The sequence below is a fragment of the Myotis yumanensis genome, unplaced genomic scaffold (assembly GCF_028538775.1).
Source record: "Myotis yumanensis isolate MYYU_CA2020_CCGP unplaced genomic scaffold, mMyoYum1.0.hap1 SCAF_1, whole genome shotgun sequence".
Taxonomy (NCBI): domain Eukaryota; kingdom Metazoa; phylum Chordata; class Mammalia; order Chiroptera; family Vespertilionidae; genus Myotis; species Myotis yumanensis.
The window spans coordinates 176,764,739-176,782,450 of NW_027223752.1; positions in this window are offsets into that span (position 1 = coordinate 176,764,739).

Here is a 17,712-nt window from a genome sequence, read left to right on the forward strand (position 1 = left end):
TCCCTTCCTCTCCGAAATCAATTATATATTTTTAAAAAGGTTGTGGGTTAGATCCCCGGTCGGGCATATAAGAGGTAATTGATCAATGTTTCTCTCTCTCTTCCTTCCTCTCTCTCTAAAATCAATTTTTTAAAATATATTTTTATTGATCTCAGAGAGGAAGAGAGAGGGAGAGAGAAATAGAAACATCAATGATGAGAGAGAATCACTGATGGGCTGCCTCCTGCACACCCCCTACTAGGGATCGAGCCTGCAACCCAGGGAATCAAACTGTGACCTCCTGGTTCATAGGTCGATGCTCAACCACTGAACCACACCCGCGGGGCTCTCTAAAATTAATAATAAAAAAATTTTTTAAGTAACTGATGGGGAACAGATAGTGACAACAGCCACCATGAGTTCAGCAATACCTTGACATTTTATTACTTTTAAAGCATCTACATAAATCTGAGAATTATTAGTACATACATTTGCAAGACATTTTTAAAATCTCAATAAAGGTAGTGTTTAATGGGCAAATAAGCTCCTTACTTAATTTTAAAACCTCCAGTGGTCTATGGACTAGAGACTGAAAGCCAGTGTTCTAATTCAATTCCTTCCCACTTCATGTATTATCTGGCTTCAAGTAAGCCCATTCTCCAATGGTCAGTTTTGAAGTATGCCATGTATATTCATGATTCTAAAACTGGGTTCCTGGGAGGATGAAAAGGAAGCCATCACTACATATCCTGAATGCAGTAGCTAGTACATATAAACTCAGTCTGAAGCTTTTATTTCAGAAAGAGACAATATGAAATTTATGAAAACATAATCCTATGAAATATTTCAGGATCTATGCATTTAAAAAGTGTTTGGCCCTAGCTGGGTTTGTTCAGTGGCTAGAGCACCGGCCTGCGGACTGAAGGGTTTCAGGTTCAGTTCCGGCCAAGGACACATGCCCAGGTTGCGGGCTCGATCCCCAGTGGGGGGTGTGCAGGAGGCAGCCGATCAATGATTCTGATCATTGATGTTTCTATCTCTCTCTCCCTCTCCCTTCCTCTCTGAAATCAATAAAAATATATATATTTTTAAAAAGTGTTTTGTTGAGAGTGTCAAAGAAAATTATAAAGATTATTCTGAAAATAAGAGCACTTTAAAAAATCAGAACATAAATTGGTTTTTATAGCATGACATATAACAATAGGTATTTCTTCAGTTAAAGCTATAGTCTCATAAAAATGTTTTCTTTCATAGAAAAGAGCAAAGGTTATAAGTAAAGTACTGAAGGGAAAAATGATTACCAGCATTTTCTCGTCTTAAATCAAAGCACCACCAGAGAGCTATAACAGTTTCTTTTGTGCTTATCCCAGCATTGGTAAAATGTTCGTGATTGGAAAAATTCATTTCCAAATACTTTTAAGTATTTGTTTTGCCATATGTTTAAAAGTAGGCCTCTATCTCCCTGGATACACCAGTGCACTTACAACAGTGCTTATTTCCAACGGAATCTTGGATAAATATAAGAAAAAAAGCAGTAAATGAAACACATACATGTGTGTTTTCCAAATGTAGACAGATTTAATATTAACTTAAGAGCTTGATTTATTCACCTTAAGGATAATTTGAATTGTAGAAATTAAAAAGAACATCTAATCCTGTGTATTAGCATTGGTCCATAAAGTATCTAAACATAACTTACAAATAGTACTTACACAGGAAAACCAGCCCTGGAGTGCTGAGCAGAGATTCTCGTTTCCTTCCAGCTGCTGGCCTTGATACACTCTTCCTCCTCTCCCCTGTGACCCCGGCTGCCCTCATACCCTTCCTCTCATCACTGGTTTAGTGCAGAGATGGGTGAGGGCAAACTGGGAGAGGAAGTGAGATTGCCAGACTAGCTGGTGTCTGCCACATATGCCCTTAAGGAATTTGCAATAATATAATCCTAAAACAATGCAAAGATTAGATCCTAGCACCTGCTTTCTATAACTGTTTGTTGGATGAAAAAGTGAGTGACTAGAGCAGCGATTCTCAACCTGTAGGTCTCGACCCCTTTGGCGGTCGAATGACCCTTTCACAGGGGTCACCTAAGACCATCCTGCATATCAGATATTTACATTACAATTCATAACAGTAGCAACATTACAGTTATGAAGTAGCAACGAAAATAATTTCATGGTTGGGTCACAACATGAGGAACTGTATTTAAAGGGCCAGAAGGGTGAGAACCACTGGACTAGAGGTTCGGGTGTGGTGAGGTGAAATGGAGAAAAACAATGGGGTAGTGTAAAAAGATGTTGGATAGGTTTTTTTGGTGTTTTTCAGTGGGGGACTTGGAAATTTCAGTTAGACAATTCTTCATTGTCTTAACTCCTCTTTGCATTACCAGAGGTAGTTCCAGTGTACTATAATAATCACAGGTACATTGTGCTTCTTTTAAAAAAATATATTTTACTAGAGGCCTGGTGCACGAAATCCATGAATGGGTAGGGTCCCTAGGCCTGGCCGGCAATCAGGGCCAATCTGTGGGGTGACCAGCCGGTGATTGGGGGGCCCCGCTGGCACCCACCTTGGCTGACCTGGGCCCTACTGGCTGGGGGAAGCTCCTGCACAGAGCACCTGCCCCCTGGTCATCAGTTCACGTCATAGTGACTGTTCACTCCATTGGTCATTCTGCTGTTTGGTCAATTTGCATATTAGGCTTTTATTATATAGGATTGATTTCAGAAAGGAAGGGTGATGGGGAGAGAGATAGAAACATCAATGAGAGAGAATCACTGATCGGCTGCCTCTCCTGCAAGCCCCATACTGGGAGTGAGCCTACAACCTGGGCATATGCCCTGACCAGGAATTGAACCATGACCTCCTGGTTCATAGGCCAATGTTCAACCACCTAGCCATGCTGGCTGGGCTACATTGAGCTTCTTATTGTGCCATGCACTATTATGAATACTTTGTATGTATTTAGCATAGTTTGTAGTCTTCACAACAATCTCATGAGATAAATATTATTCCCATAAAGGAAACAGATACAGAGAAGTTAAGTAACTTACCAGTCACACTTCCAGTCATTGTGACATGAAAACACTCTCCCACATTTCCAAACGCCACATAAGGATAGAGAACTAACTTGGTCAACAACAACTAAATATCATTCCACTGTCATCTGGCTTTCATTATAGCAGCTGAGAACTCAGTTGATCTGTATATTAAGATGAGCTGGCTACTTCTAAGATCTTCCCTTTGGTATTTTGAAATTTCACTACAGTGTGATAAAGAGTGTATTCTTTTTACTTTAAATTACTTTTTTAAGATTTTCAGTTACAGGTGACATACAATATTATATTAGTTTCAGGTGTATAACATATTGGTGAGATATTTATATACCTTTTGAGATGATCACCCTGATAAGTCTAGGAGCCATCTGGCACCATATAGTTATTATAATATTATTGACTATGTCCCCTATGCTGTACTTTACATATTTGTGACTGTTTTTATAGCTGTCAATTTTCACATATTAATCCTTTCCCCTTTTTTTCACCCATCTTCCCAACCCCCTCCCATCTGGAAAACATCAGTTTGTTCTCTGTATCTATGAATTTGTTTCTGTTTTATTTGTTCATTTATTTTGTTTTTTAGATTTTACATATAAGTGAAATCATATGGTATTTGTCTTCCTCTATCTGACTTATTTCACTTAGAATAATACCCTCTAGGTCCTTCCATGTTGTAATAAACAACAAGGTATTATTCTTTTTTTATTAGCCATTATCTCTTTAAATTCCCTCTCCCATTCTCTGTATTGTCTCTCAGTAAAACGTCCATTATATGTATGTCGGGTTTTTCTCCCTCTATCCTGTATTTCCTAACCTTTTTCTTTCATATCCTTGAGTCTCTAATTTACTTTTGTTAATTTCTTTAGCTCTGTCACCTTTTAGTTTACTAATTATCTTTTCAGCCATTTCCAATGTGCTATTCAGCCAAAATATTGGGTTTCTAACATCAATATATTTTTCATTTAAAAATATTCATTTTGGTACATTTTACAATTTTTTAAATCAATTTTGATAGTCATCTGTTCTTCCATTCTAGTTTTATTAAATTATTTTGTGTCTTTAAACATGCTTATTGCACAGTCTCCTTTGTTGTCAATTCTAATACCTGTCATTTTTAAGATATGAAAACGGTTGTTCGTTGTTTCTTTTGATTCTCACAGTGTCTTGTTTTCATGTGCTTTTGATAGTTTTTTATTTTGAGCCGATTTTCCTTGGAACGTTATGAGAAGTCTTAGACACCTAAGTTTAATGTGCTTTCTTCCAGAGAGTACTACCCCCTAGAATTGCTTTAAAATACGTTTTTGGTCTAATTTGTGGGGGACTCGTGGGGGTACAAAGATAGTTTGAATTTTAGTTAACAAACCCATGTGAGTTGCAGGCTTGAGATTTGGGATTATTAAAATATTCACTTTCTCCCTTCCTTCCTTCCTTCTTTCCTTCCTTCCTTCCTTCCGTTAATCCTCACCTGAGGATATTTTTCCCATTGACTTTTTTAGAGAGAGTAGGAAGGAGAGGGGAGTGTGTGTGTGTGGGGGGGGGGGGGGAGACAGAGAGAGAGAGAGAGAGAGGAAGAGAAACATTGATGTGAGAGAGACACATCGATTGGTTGCCTCCGGTATGAGACCCGACAGGGGCAGAGGACTGAACCTGCAACCCAGGTAGGTGCCCTTGACTAGGAATCAAGCCCTTGACCCTTCAGTGCGTAGGTGATGCTCTGTATACTGAGCCACACTGGCGAGGTTCTTTTTTTCCTCCAATCTTCCTAGAATGTGGCAGGCATTACTTTCTGTAAGGATGGTTACTTTCCTTTTTTCCTAATTCTCCTAATAAAAATATTATCCTCTAAGTGTCCAGACTTTAGGTCAAGGTCTCAGTTCTGAACTTCCATCCTGGTAAGGGCCCCGGCTTTGTCTCTTTACCACAGGGTGGCCCCTTAAAACCCAGTGCTCACTTTCTACTTTCTTGTTGCTTTTGGCCTCTGAAGTTTCCTTAATTCCTCTGCCAGTGTTAATCAGTAATCCTTTCGAATAATATTTTATACAATAGTGTTGGGTGTGTCCTACTAGGAAGGACTTCTCTACACATCAAACTACCATCTTTCCAAAAACAAAAGTTAAGACTAGGAAAAAAGGAGACATATGTAATACTCTTTGTAACACTTTAAGCAATAAAACAAAATTAAAAAAAAAAGACTAGCTATCTTATCAGGAACCAGAGCTTAAAGTCTCTGCACACTGTGTGCTATACAACCTGCTGATGTGAACTTATGGATTTTATAATAATTTCTAGATAATTATAATTGGATAATCCATTAAACGATCCCTGCAAAGGAACCATAAATGGAAAATATTAAAATGCAAGCACAGACAGACAAAAGAAGATTACAAAGCTGACTTTTCCCCTGCCCTTCTTTGACATTCATGCTAAGCAAATGATAATCTAATCGGCTATGTGAGGAGGAGGTAGTCTAATAAAATTAGTAATCAAGAAAGCCATTTTAGACATGAATTTAAACCTGGATGATTAACAATAAGGCCTGTGCTAAGAGAGAATTCTACTTTAAGATATTAGATAACTGTAGTAATATGCATATAGAGAGGAAATACATATTTGCATATTTAATGTTTTTTGGAGACCCCTACTGTAATGAACCGCCTTACCTTTTTGTAGATAATAAAGAGTTACTGACGTTTCTGAGGCAAAGAGTAACATGATTATATATCTATTTAGCAAGATTAATCTAATCGTAAAATTCAGGATGAATCTGAAGGAGCAAGACTGGAGGCAGGAGACTGATTTCTGTGTTCAGGGCAGCTTCCTCTTTCTGTATCCTCAAATATAGCCTGATCGCAATTTCTATCAAACAGATTGGCAGGTAAAATGGAATTATCATCAGTTATGGTATGTCAATGAGGTGGCTTCCCTAGCTATACTTTTTAAATCATGATTTAAAAATTCATATTAAATTCATAAGCATGAACAAAATCAATTGATCAAATATTTTAAAGTTCAAACATGACTTCAAAGAAAGTATTATCAGCAGGCCTGAAACACAGCCCATTCTAACTAACTGAATATTAATTTCACTTTAAGATTATAACTGCTGTAGCCATTGTACTGTGGTCCAGACTAAGAGAATAAAACTAAGCAGAAAATTTAGTAATTTGTTGTTGTTTCTGTATGGCATGTTTTTTATTCATTCACAAAATTACCCATTCCTATTCCTTTTTTTGAGGAGATTAAAATCAGGAGATTAAGGGCAAGTTTACCATATTTGTCCTCACAGCATTGCAGTAAGGTAAATAGATGCATGTTCAACATCCACATTATGATGCTTTTCCTCAGCAGCCTACGAGAGATGTGAGGCTACACTGCTTTTATAGCCACAGTGTCCAGAGACTGGCTGTGTTGCTAAGGATTGCTATAATTTCTCCGGAACGATAGTTATAATTGATAAGAGAGAGTTGGGGAGTTAAGATAAAATAATGATACTAAAAGGAAATGTGTCTAGAATTGATCTTTTTTTAAGCACAATAGATAAAGGAGCCAGTAAAAGAGGCATTGGCTTGACTGATTCTGTTTAATGTGACAACAATGAGGGTGGTCACATTCTTGGTTAGTCGTTAATTATTTCAAACGGCTAATAATGAACAAAGGCAAACATACCAAGTAAGGAAATCAAGAAGATAATTTACTCCCTATGTGCATGTGCCCATGCAGTGCGCGCGCGCGCACACACACGCGCGCACACACACGATGTTAATGATTCTCAGTTGATTAAAATACATCTAAACATGTAGATTCAGGGCATAAAGGTTATGTTAATTCTGCAAAAATAGTGACGCTATAAAGTGAAACACTGGAAATTTATGATTTAATGATAAAAGTAAAAAATTAACGATAAAAGTAAAAAAGAAACTTCCAAGGGTCTAATAATAGCACTTACTTTAGAAACCAAACTAAGTAATTGTTGTATCTCAATATATTAGCTAAGTATATTACTGCAAGTATATGATTTTCCTCCATATCATCCACTAAGATTTATGCCCTTTGTATGTTTTGTGGGTGGTTTTCTTAATGGGGAAACAGAAATGAAGGCTTTAAACATTATTTCCTTCTAACATGTGGCAGAAAACATATTTTATTTGTTTTTAGCTCTAGAGATTGGCACAGTGCCTGACATACAGGAGTGTTTGATAATTTTCCTTTAATGAATTATAACTTTCTCCATTATAATATTTCTCTCAGTCAAAATAATTATTCAATATATATAGTATACTAATCAATTATTTATAAAAATTAAGTATCTTTTACACAACTAAAATGAAGAATAATTTACAGGGAATCAACAGTAAAATAGAGGATGCTTAGAATCAAATCAGCTATCTGAAATACGAGGAAGCAAAAAATACCCAATCAGCCCAGCCAGCGTGCTCAGTGGTTGAACCAAGACATGGTTTAATTCCCTGTCAGGGCACATGCCCAGGTTGCAGGCTTGATCCTCAGTGTGAGGTTTGCAGGAGGCAGATGATCAGTGATTCTTTCTCATCATTGATGTTTCTCTCTCTCCCTCTCCCTTCTTCTCTGAAATCAACAAAAATAAATTGAAAAACAAACAAACAAGAAAACCACTCAATCAGATGAGCAAAAAGAAAAAAATAATCTAAAAATATGAAGACAGTGTAAGGAGCCACTAGGAAAACTTCAAGCATACCTACATTTGCATTATGGGGGTGCCAGAAGGAGAAGAGAGAGAGCAAGATATTGAAAACCTATTTGAAAAAATAGGTTTTTTCCCTACCTGGTGAAAAAAACAGACTTACAAGTCTAGGAAGCGCAGAGAGTCCCAAAGAAGAGGAACCCAAAGAGGCCCACACCAAGACACATTATAATTAAAATGCCAAAGGTTAAAGACAAAAAGAGCCCTAACCGGTTTGGCTCAGTGGATAGAGCATCGGCCTGCGGACTCAAGGGTCCCAGGTTCGATTCTGGTCAAAGGCATGCACATTGGTTGTGGGCACATCCCCAGTGGGGAGTGTGCAGGAGGCAGCTGATCGATGTTTCTCTCTCATCAATGTTTCTCTCTATCCCTCTCCCTTCCTCTCTGTAAAAAAATCAATAAAATGTTTTAAAAAAGACAAAGAGAGAATGTTAAAAGCAGCAAGAGAAAAGCAGTTAGTTACCTACAAGGAAGTGCCCATATGACTGGTAGCTGATTTCTCAACAGAAACTTTGCAGGCTCGAAGGGAGTGGCCAGAAATATTCAAAGTGATGAATCATAAGGACCTACAACCAAGATTACTCTACCCAGCAAAGCTCTCATTTAGAATTGAAAGTCAAATAAAGAGTTTCATAGAGAAGAAAAAGCTAAAGGAGTTCATCACCACCAATCCAGTATTACATGAAATGTTGAAGGGTAGCTATATAATAAAAGCCAAGCAATCGGAACTACGGACGACCAGTCGCTATGACAGGCACTGCGGTGGCCAACCACCCACGGCCCCTCCCCCCAGCCAGCCCCCTCCTGATCAGCCCACCCAACCCCAATTAGGGGTGGGGCCGGCCGGCCAACTGCTGGCAGCCCCTTCCCCCGGCCATCCCTGCCCCCAATTGACCCCCCACCCTGATCACCCCCCCACCCTAATCGGGGATGGGGCCAGCCAGCCAACCTCCCACCTTGCTAGCCTGGTCCAATCAGCTCCCATCCAGGCAGGCTGGTCTGACCCCATCTGTGCACGAATTCGTGCACCAGCCCTCTAGTTCTTTAATAATAATAAACCTATATAAGAAAAGGCTAATATGTAAATCAACTAAATGTCAGAACGACTGGTCGCTATGACGCACACTGACCACCAGGGGGCAGATGCTCAATGCAGGAGCTGCCTCCTGGTGGTCTATGTGCTCCCACAGGGGGAGTGCTGCTCAGCCAGAAGCTGGGTTCACAACTGGTGAGCGCAGCAGTGGTGGTGGAAGCTTCTCCTGCCTCCGCACAAGCGCTAAGGATGTCCGACTGAGGGCCTAAGCCGATAGTTGGACATTCCCTGAGGGCTCCCAGACTGCGAGAGGGCACTGGCCGTGCTGAGGGTCCCCCCCCCCCCCCCCGCCCAGTGCATGAATTTTGTGCACTGGGCCTCTAGGAAGAAGAAGAAGGAGAAGAAGAAGAAGAAGAAGAAGAAGAAGAAGAAGAAGAAGAAGAAAAGAAATAAAACTATAAACAATAAAATGGCAATAAATAAATACCTACAAATAATTGAATATAAAATTCAAAATAAAGAACAAGGAATCTAAAGAACAAAATAAACTGATGAATAAAATAGAACCAGAGGCTTGGGAACATGGAACAGATTGACGAATCTCAGAGGGAAGGGGGGGGGGGCGGTTATGGCAAGAAGAGATTAACCAAAGAACATATGCATATATGCATTACCTATGGACACAAACAATAGGGTGGTGAAGGCGTGAGATGGGGTGGGAACTGAGTGAAGAGGGGAAGTGGGGGGAAAAAGGGGGACATCTCTAATACTCTCAACAATAAAGATTTAAATTTAAAAAAATTAAGTATCTTTGTAAAGGAGAGATCCTTTAAGGTCTCCATGCAGACCTGAGGAGAACAAACGCCTTACTGCGGACTGGCAGTTCATGTGTGTAAAAGGAGGAGGTCTGGTGTGCTTATTCATCCAAAACAATAATGAGCATCTGAAAAAATTAACCTCATAAAACTTTTAAAAAGAGGGAAGTAACAAAAGTCAACATTCATACACAATAGATGATGGAAAAAGTATTTTATTATCTTTCCTATTGCCACTTATTCTTATTTTTCTTATAGGAGATATAAGATTTGGAGTTACTCCTCATGCCTGAATTCTAGATCAGCCATTTCTAACTGGTGACCTTGGATAAATTACTTATTCTTTCTGTGCTTTGATTCTCTTATGTATAAACTAGAGGCTTGGTGCACGAAATCTGTGCACTTGGGGTGGTGGTGGGGGGGGCCCTCAGCCCAGATTGTGAGAGGGTGCAGGCCAGGCTGAGAGACCCCATCAGTGCAGGATTGGGGCTGGGGAGGGAGGTGGGAGGGACCACGGGAGGGCTCTAGGGCATGTCCGGCCCATCTCACTCAGTCCCGATCAGCCAGACCCCAACAGCAAGCTAACCTACCAGTCGAAGCATCTGCTCCCTTGTGGTCAGTGCACATCATAGCAAGCGGTTGAGTGGCCTTAGCATATCATTAGCATGTTACGCTTTGATTGGTTGGCCAACCAGGCACTTAGCATATTAGGCTTTTATTATATAGGATTAGAGATTGTATGTGAAAATCAGCATGAAAAGTTTGCTTCTATGAAAGTAAGGCAACTAAATAACAAAGTATTATATCTCAAGTGTCTTTGAATTCTAGTTATTATGATTAAAAATTCAAAGTGCTATTTTGTGTTTAATAATTTGATTTACATAATTTATACAAGGCGATTATGTATCATAATTTTTTATTGAGAAATAAATAACATTAAGTACAAAAAAGTAAATAAAATAGAGATTATAATAGTACTAAGTTCCTGTGATCATTGGGAGGATCAAATGACAAAATACATTTGAAATATTTAGAATATTATCTGACATGTAATAAACAATAATCAATGTTAGCTACTACTATTATTCCTGAAACAGTGGCTCAGATAAGCTCAGACTATAAACACCTGGGATACAAGGATGGCTCTGCTTTGATTCACCTCTGGATTCCCAGAGCCTGTCACAATACCTGGCACTTTATCAATGCTCACCAGAGGATTGACAATCACCACATTGCTATCTCCTTTGAATGGCCTCCTGAGCATCAAACCCACACAGCCTGTACCAACTAGATGTCTCCACATGGATGCCTCATAGTCACCCCACAAACCTCCTAGTGTCTCCCCCTTCTGTATTTTTGAGTTGATGTCATGCAACAGACGTCTATGGCATATGTTTTCATAACATCATTGTTTCTATACCGTCTCTGGACTTTGCTTTGCTCTTTCCATTGCATTGCAAGTTTCCTCTTATCTCTGCATCTTTCCCGTAGTCTTTACAATCCATTCTCCCTACTCCAGAGGCCAATACATTCTGCCAGAGCACTCTTTCTAAAATGCAAGTCTAGCCCTGGCTGGGTGGCTCAGTTGGTTGGAGCATCACCCTGTACACCAAAAGGTTGTGGGTTCAATTCCTGGTTGGGCACATAACTAGGTTATGGGTTTGATCCCAGGTCAGGGCACTTATGGGAGGCAAGCAATCGATGTTTCTCTCACATTGATGTTTCTCCCTCTCTCAAATCAGTAAAAGCACATCCTCCAGTGGAATGTCAATAATTATATATACACCAAAAGCTACACTGGAAAAGAATATAGGGTTTTTCTTTGGGGGGAAAAAAACCTTAAGCATCACTGAAGAAGAATTTACAACAAGCCATTTGAATTTATTTGGGTAGTAATCACTTTATAGATGAGCAGAATTAAACACATATTTAAATTAATAGAAAAATACTTGTAATAAGCTGGAATTACATAAAATTTTTCAAATAAAAACAAAATGAAACAAAAAAATAGTAATGTGCATTTAGACTTACTGCAGAATAGCTTAACTACTATCATGAAAAATATCTTGGGAAAAAAAAACCACCCTGAGTTTATGACAGATATAAAGCTGAGTTAGTTTTACATTAAAAACACATAGCCACTTGGCTTAGTAATCCTATTTGAGATATTTGACGATAATCTCCTGGGTCACAGGACCAACAAGTGTGTATTGAACATTGATCCCTCTGGATTAGAAATGAAGATAATTTAAGCTGTGTACATACCTTGGCCTAAAGATGCACAGTGAACTATTAGCCAGTTTTCCATGCAAATATTTTTGTATGATTTGGACATCAGATAGCGCAGTCCAACATGTTTCAATTAAAAGCAGTCATAGGGTATCTCTGGAGGAATGATTGTTTGGCAAATACAAATATGAGTATTGAACACATATGCTAGAACAGCAATAGGCATTTTCTTGGAGCTAGGGAAAATACCTTTAATTAAAATTGCGCTCAATTTGGACTGTCTTTGTTTACTTATTTTAATGATTCAATAAGGACATGAATTATATCTTATGTATCCAATAAATGCTATCCTTCAAAACCAAGCCAAAAGCATTGAGAAAGATTTTGGCACGGACTTAAGAACCACTTGTATGGTAGTCACTCAAGACACAAACTAAATAACATAAAATGAAAGTTAAGCTCAATTTGGAGAATATTTTCTTTTCTTTTTTTAAGGCATTTGTTTTATTTTTATTTCTTATTGAATTTATTGGGTTTGACATTGGTAAATAAAATTATATAGATTTCAGGTGTACAATTCTATAACACATCATCTGTATATTGCATTACATGTTCACCATCCCAAGTTGGAGAATATTTTGAAGTTTGATTGTATGTTCTTGCCTCTTTTTAAAAAAATATTAATTGACCAGCCCGGCCAGTGTGGCTCAGTGGTTGAGTGTTGACCTATGAATCAGGAGATCACAATTTGATTCCCGGTCAAGGTTGCGGGCTCAATCCCCAGTGTGAGGCATTCAGGAGGCAGTTGATTAATGATTCTCTCATAATTAATGTTTCTATCTCTCTCTTCCTCTCTCTCCTTCTCTGAAATCAATAGAAATATATTTTTAATTAAAATATTAATTGGCCATATAAGCATGAGTTTTATTTCTGGGTTCTCTATTCTGTTCCACTAATCTATATGTCTGTTTTTATGTCAGTACCATGATGTTTTGATTACTATGACTTTGTAGTATAGTCTGATATCAGGTCGCATGATTCCTCCAACTTTGTTTTTCTTTCTCAAGATGCTGTTGACATAACTCTGACCCAGGACTCAGGCTTCTTCATGTCAATGACTTCAGTGCCCTTATATCAGGCTTGTCTATATATCCTGCTACACCAAGTTTAGGCTTATGATCAATATTAATCTCAAAATGACTTTGCAGCCCCCATAATTGCATGAGCCAATTCATTCTCTCTCTCTCTCTCTCTCTCTCTCTCTCTCTCTCTCTTCATATATATATACTAGAGGCCTGGTGCACAGGTGGGGTCTGGCCGGCCCACCCAGATCAGGGCTGATCGGGGCCTGGCTGGCCAGGGGAGGGGATGCAGGAGGTTGGCCAGCTGGACCCACACCCGATCGAAGTGGAGTGGGGTGGGGTGGGGGGGCGATCAGGGGCGGGGCTGACAGGGGGGAGGGGCTGAGGGAGGTTGGCCAGCTGGCCCGCCCCTGGTCAAACTCCAGTCAAACTTCTGTCAAACTTCCAGTCGAGGGGACTATTTGCATATTAGGCTTTTATTATATAGGACTAGAGGCCCAGTGCACAAAAATTTGTGCACTCGGGGGGGAAGGGGGGCCCCTCAGCCCGGCCTGTGCCCTCTTGCAGTCTGGGACCCCTCGGGAGATAACGACTTGCTGGCTTAGGCCTGCTCCTGGGTGGCAGAGGGCAGGCCCAATCCCTAGGCGCAGCCCCTGGTCGGGCTCAGAGCAGGGCTGATTGGGGAGTTGGGGCGCCGCCCCCATGCACAGAGCAGGGCGGATTGGGATGCCACCCTCAGTCACGCTCAGGGTAGGGCCGATTGGGGGGTTGGGGCACCGCCCCCTATCACACTCAAGGCAGGGTCGATGGGGAGGTTGTGGCGCCACCCCCTGTCACGCACAGAGCAGGGCCCATCAGGGGGGTTGGGGCTCTGTACCCTGTAGGGCCAATCAGGGGGTTGGGGCGCTGCCCCCTGTCACGCACAGAGCAGGGCCAATCAGGAGGTTGCGCGCTGCCCCCTGTCATGCACAGAGCAGGGATCAGGGGGTTGAGGAGCTCCCCCCTGTCACTCACAGAGTAGGGCCAATGGGGGAGTTAGGGCACCGCCCCCTGTCACACACAGAGCAGGGCGGATCAGGGGGTTGGGGCACCGCCCTCTATCACCCGCAGAGTAGGGCCGATCAGAGGTTGGGGCGCCGCCACTGTCACACTCAGGGCAGGGTCAATGGGGAGGTTATGGCTCTACCCCATCACACACAGAGCAGGGCCCGTGGTGGGGGTGGGGTGGTTTGGGGCGCTGCCCTCTTTCACCCACAGAGCAGGGCCGATCAGGGGGTTGGGACGCTGCACCTTGTCACACACAGAGTCACAGGGCGATCAGGGGGTTTGGGCGCTGCCCCTTGTCACGCTGATCCGGTGCCAGGAGGCCTCGAGGCTCCGCTGATCCCGGTGCTGGGAGGCATATTACCCTTTTACTATATAGGATAGAGGCCTGGGGGCCAGCTGGTTTGCCCTGAAGGGTGTCCTGGATCAGGGTGGGGGTCCCCTCTGGGGTGCCTGGCCAGCCTGGGTGAGGGGATGATGGCTGTTTGCAGCTGGTCACACACCCTTCAGGGTGGGGGTCCCCACTGGGGTGCCTGGCCAGTCTGGGTGAGGGGCTGAGGGCTGCTTTCAAGCTGGCGGTTGTTGACTGAAGCTCCCAACCGCTCCTTTTTTTTTCTCTTTTTTAAATTTTATTCTGGGCCAGCTTTAGCTCTGGCTCTAGCTCTGAGGCTTCCGCTGGTTTGTTTTCGTTCTATAATCGAAACAATGTATAACTCCAGCTCTGAGATCCCGGGGTTTTATTTAGCTTCTATATTTGTTACAAAGTTTCAAACTGCCAGCTCAGAGGCCGGCAGCGCAGGCGGGGAACGTTGGAGTCCTCCTTCACTGCAGCAAGCAAGCCTCATGTTCGCTTCCAGCTGCCTGGCTGCCGGCTGCCATCTTGGCTGACAGTTAATTTGCATATACTCACTGATTAGCCAATGAAAAGTGTAGCGGTTGTACGCTAATCACCATGTTTCTCTTTTATTAGGGTAGACTAGAGCCCTGGTGCACAAAAATTTGTGCACTCGGGGTGGGGCTCCCCAAGCCCGGCCTGTGCCCTCTCGCAGTCTGGGACCCCTCGGGAGATAACGACCTGCTGGCTTAGGCCTGCTCCCGGGTGGCAGAGGGCAGGCCCAATCCCTAGGTGCAGCCCTGGTCAGGCTCAGAGCAGGGCCGATTGGGGAGTTGGGGCGCAGCCCCCTGTCACACTCAAGGCAGGGTTGATGGGGAGGTTGCGGCGCCACCCCCTGTCATGCACAGAGCAGGGCCGATCAGGGGGTTGAGGAGCTCCCCGCTGTCACTGAAGAGTAGGGCCAATAGGGGAGTTGGGGCACCACCCCCTGTCACACACAGAGCAGGGCGGATCAGGGGGTTGGGGCGCTGCACCCTGTCACACTCAGGGCAGGGCCAATGGGGAGGTTATGGCTCTACCCTGTCACAGACAGAGCAAGGCCCATGGAGGGGGGTTGGGGGTACCACCCTCTATCATCCACAGAGCAGGGCCGATCAGGGGGTTGGGGCGCCACCACTGTCACACTCGGGGCAGGGCCGATGGAGAGGTTATGGCTCTACCCTGTCACACACAGAGCAGGGCCGATCAGGGGGTTGGTGCGCTGCACCCTGTCAAACACAGAGCTGCGGGGCAATCAGGGGATTGGGGAGCTCCCCCCTATCAGGCACAGAGCAGGGCAGATAGGGAGATTGTGGCCTCGCCCTCTGTCACACACAGAGGGCGATCAGGGGGTTTGGGCGCTGCCCCCTGTCACGCTGATCCCGGTGCTGGGAGCCTCGCTGCTCCGCTGATCCCGGTGCCGGGAGGCATATTACCCTTTTACTATATAGGATAGAGGCCTGGTGCACGGGTGGGGGCTGGCTGGTTTGCCCTGAAGGGTGTCCTGGATCAGGGTGGGGGTCCCCACTGGGGTGCCTGGCCAGTCTGGGTGAGGGGCTGAGGGCTGCTTTCAGGCTGGCGGTTGTTGACTGAAGCTCCCAACTGCTCCTTTTTTTTCTCTTTTTTTATTTTATTCTGGGCCAGCTTTAACTCTGGCTCTAGCTCTGAGGCTTCCGCTGGTTTGTTTGCGTTCTATAATCGAAACAATGTATAACTCCAGCTCTGAGATCCCAGGGTTTTGTTTAGCTTCTATATTTGTTACAAAGTTTCAAACTGCCAGCTCAGAGGCCGGCAGCGCAGGTGGGGAACGTTGGAGTCCTCCTTCACTGCAGCAAGCAAGCCTCATGTTCGCTTCCAGCTGCCTGGCTGCCGGCTGCCATCTTGGCTGACAGTTAATTTGCATATACTCACTGATTAGCCAATGAAAAGGGTAGCAGTCTTACACTAATTACCATGTTTCTCTTTTATTAGTGTAGATGATATTTCTTGAAGATGTATTGATTGATCCGACTCTGCCTCTCCTGTACTCTGCTACATTAGCTGGTTTGCTGGAAGCTCTTCTCTTGCTAACCTTGGCAAATATTTATAGGCAAAGTGTTCCTAAGATACCTCTTTTCTTGAAAAAGAGCAGGATATTTTCTCTATGTTATTTATTTTCAAATTTCTCCCCTTCTTGTAATTAGGATCTCATTGATATTTGGAGAAATCCCTCACAACACTATTAGTCAGCTATTGCTGCCATACTGCCACATAACACAATCTTAGTGGCTGACAACATGTTAGTATCCTCATTCATAAGTACACTGCAGGGCAACTGGGCTAGCTTTGCTTCAAACTTTCTGTATTTTCATTCTGGGACCACTGGCTACTCAGACCATGTTCTTCTTACAACAATACACAGGAATACAAAAGGGAAATTCAAACTGCAAGCATACTTTTTGTTGTTGTTGTTAATCCTCACCTGAGGATATTTTTCCATTGATTTTTAGAGAGAGTGGAAGGGAAGAGTAGAGTCAGAGATAGAGAAACATTGATGTGAGAGAGACACTTCTATTGGTTGCCTCCATGCATGTGCCCCAACCAGGGCCAGGGATCAAGCCTGCAAATGAGTTACATGCCCTTAATTGGAATAAAACCCGGGACCCTTCAGTCCATAGGCCTATCCACTGAGCAAAACTGGCTAGGGCTCAACTGCAAGTGTACTTAAACCCTCTGGTTGTATCACATCTGCTATCACCCACAGAGCAGGGCCGATCAGGGGGTTGGGGTGCCACCCTCTATCATACACAGAGCAGGGCCGATCAGGGGGTTGGGGCGCCACCACTGTCACACTCAGGGCAGGGCCGATGGAGAGGTTATGGCTCCACCCTGTCACACACAGAGCAGGGCCGATCAGGGGGTTAAGAACAGTATGCCATATATGCCAGGTCCCTTGAAACAGCAAGGATGGACCGGCTCCCGGCAGCATTTAAAATGAATTGCCTAATAACTTCTCTCTTTAAAATTTTTTCTGCTTTTTCTTTCTTTTTCTATCTTATTCTCTCCTTCCTATAGAGATATTTGTTAACGTTTCTAAGTAAAAGCCCAAACCCCCTGATCGCCCTCTGTGTGTGACAGAGGGCGAGGCCACAATCTCCCTATCTGCCCTGCTCTGTGCCTGATAGGGGGGAGCTCCCCAATCCCCTGATTGCCCCGCAGCTCTGTGTTTGACAGGGTGCAGCGCACCAACCCCCTGATCGGCCCTGCTCTGTGTGTGACAGGGTAGAGCCATAACCTCTCCATCGGCCCTGCCCCGAGTGTGACAGTGGTGGCGCCCCAACCCCCTGATCGGCCCTGCTCTGTGTATGATAGAGGATGGCACCCCAACCCCCTGATCGGCCC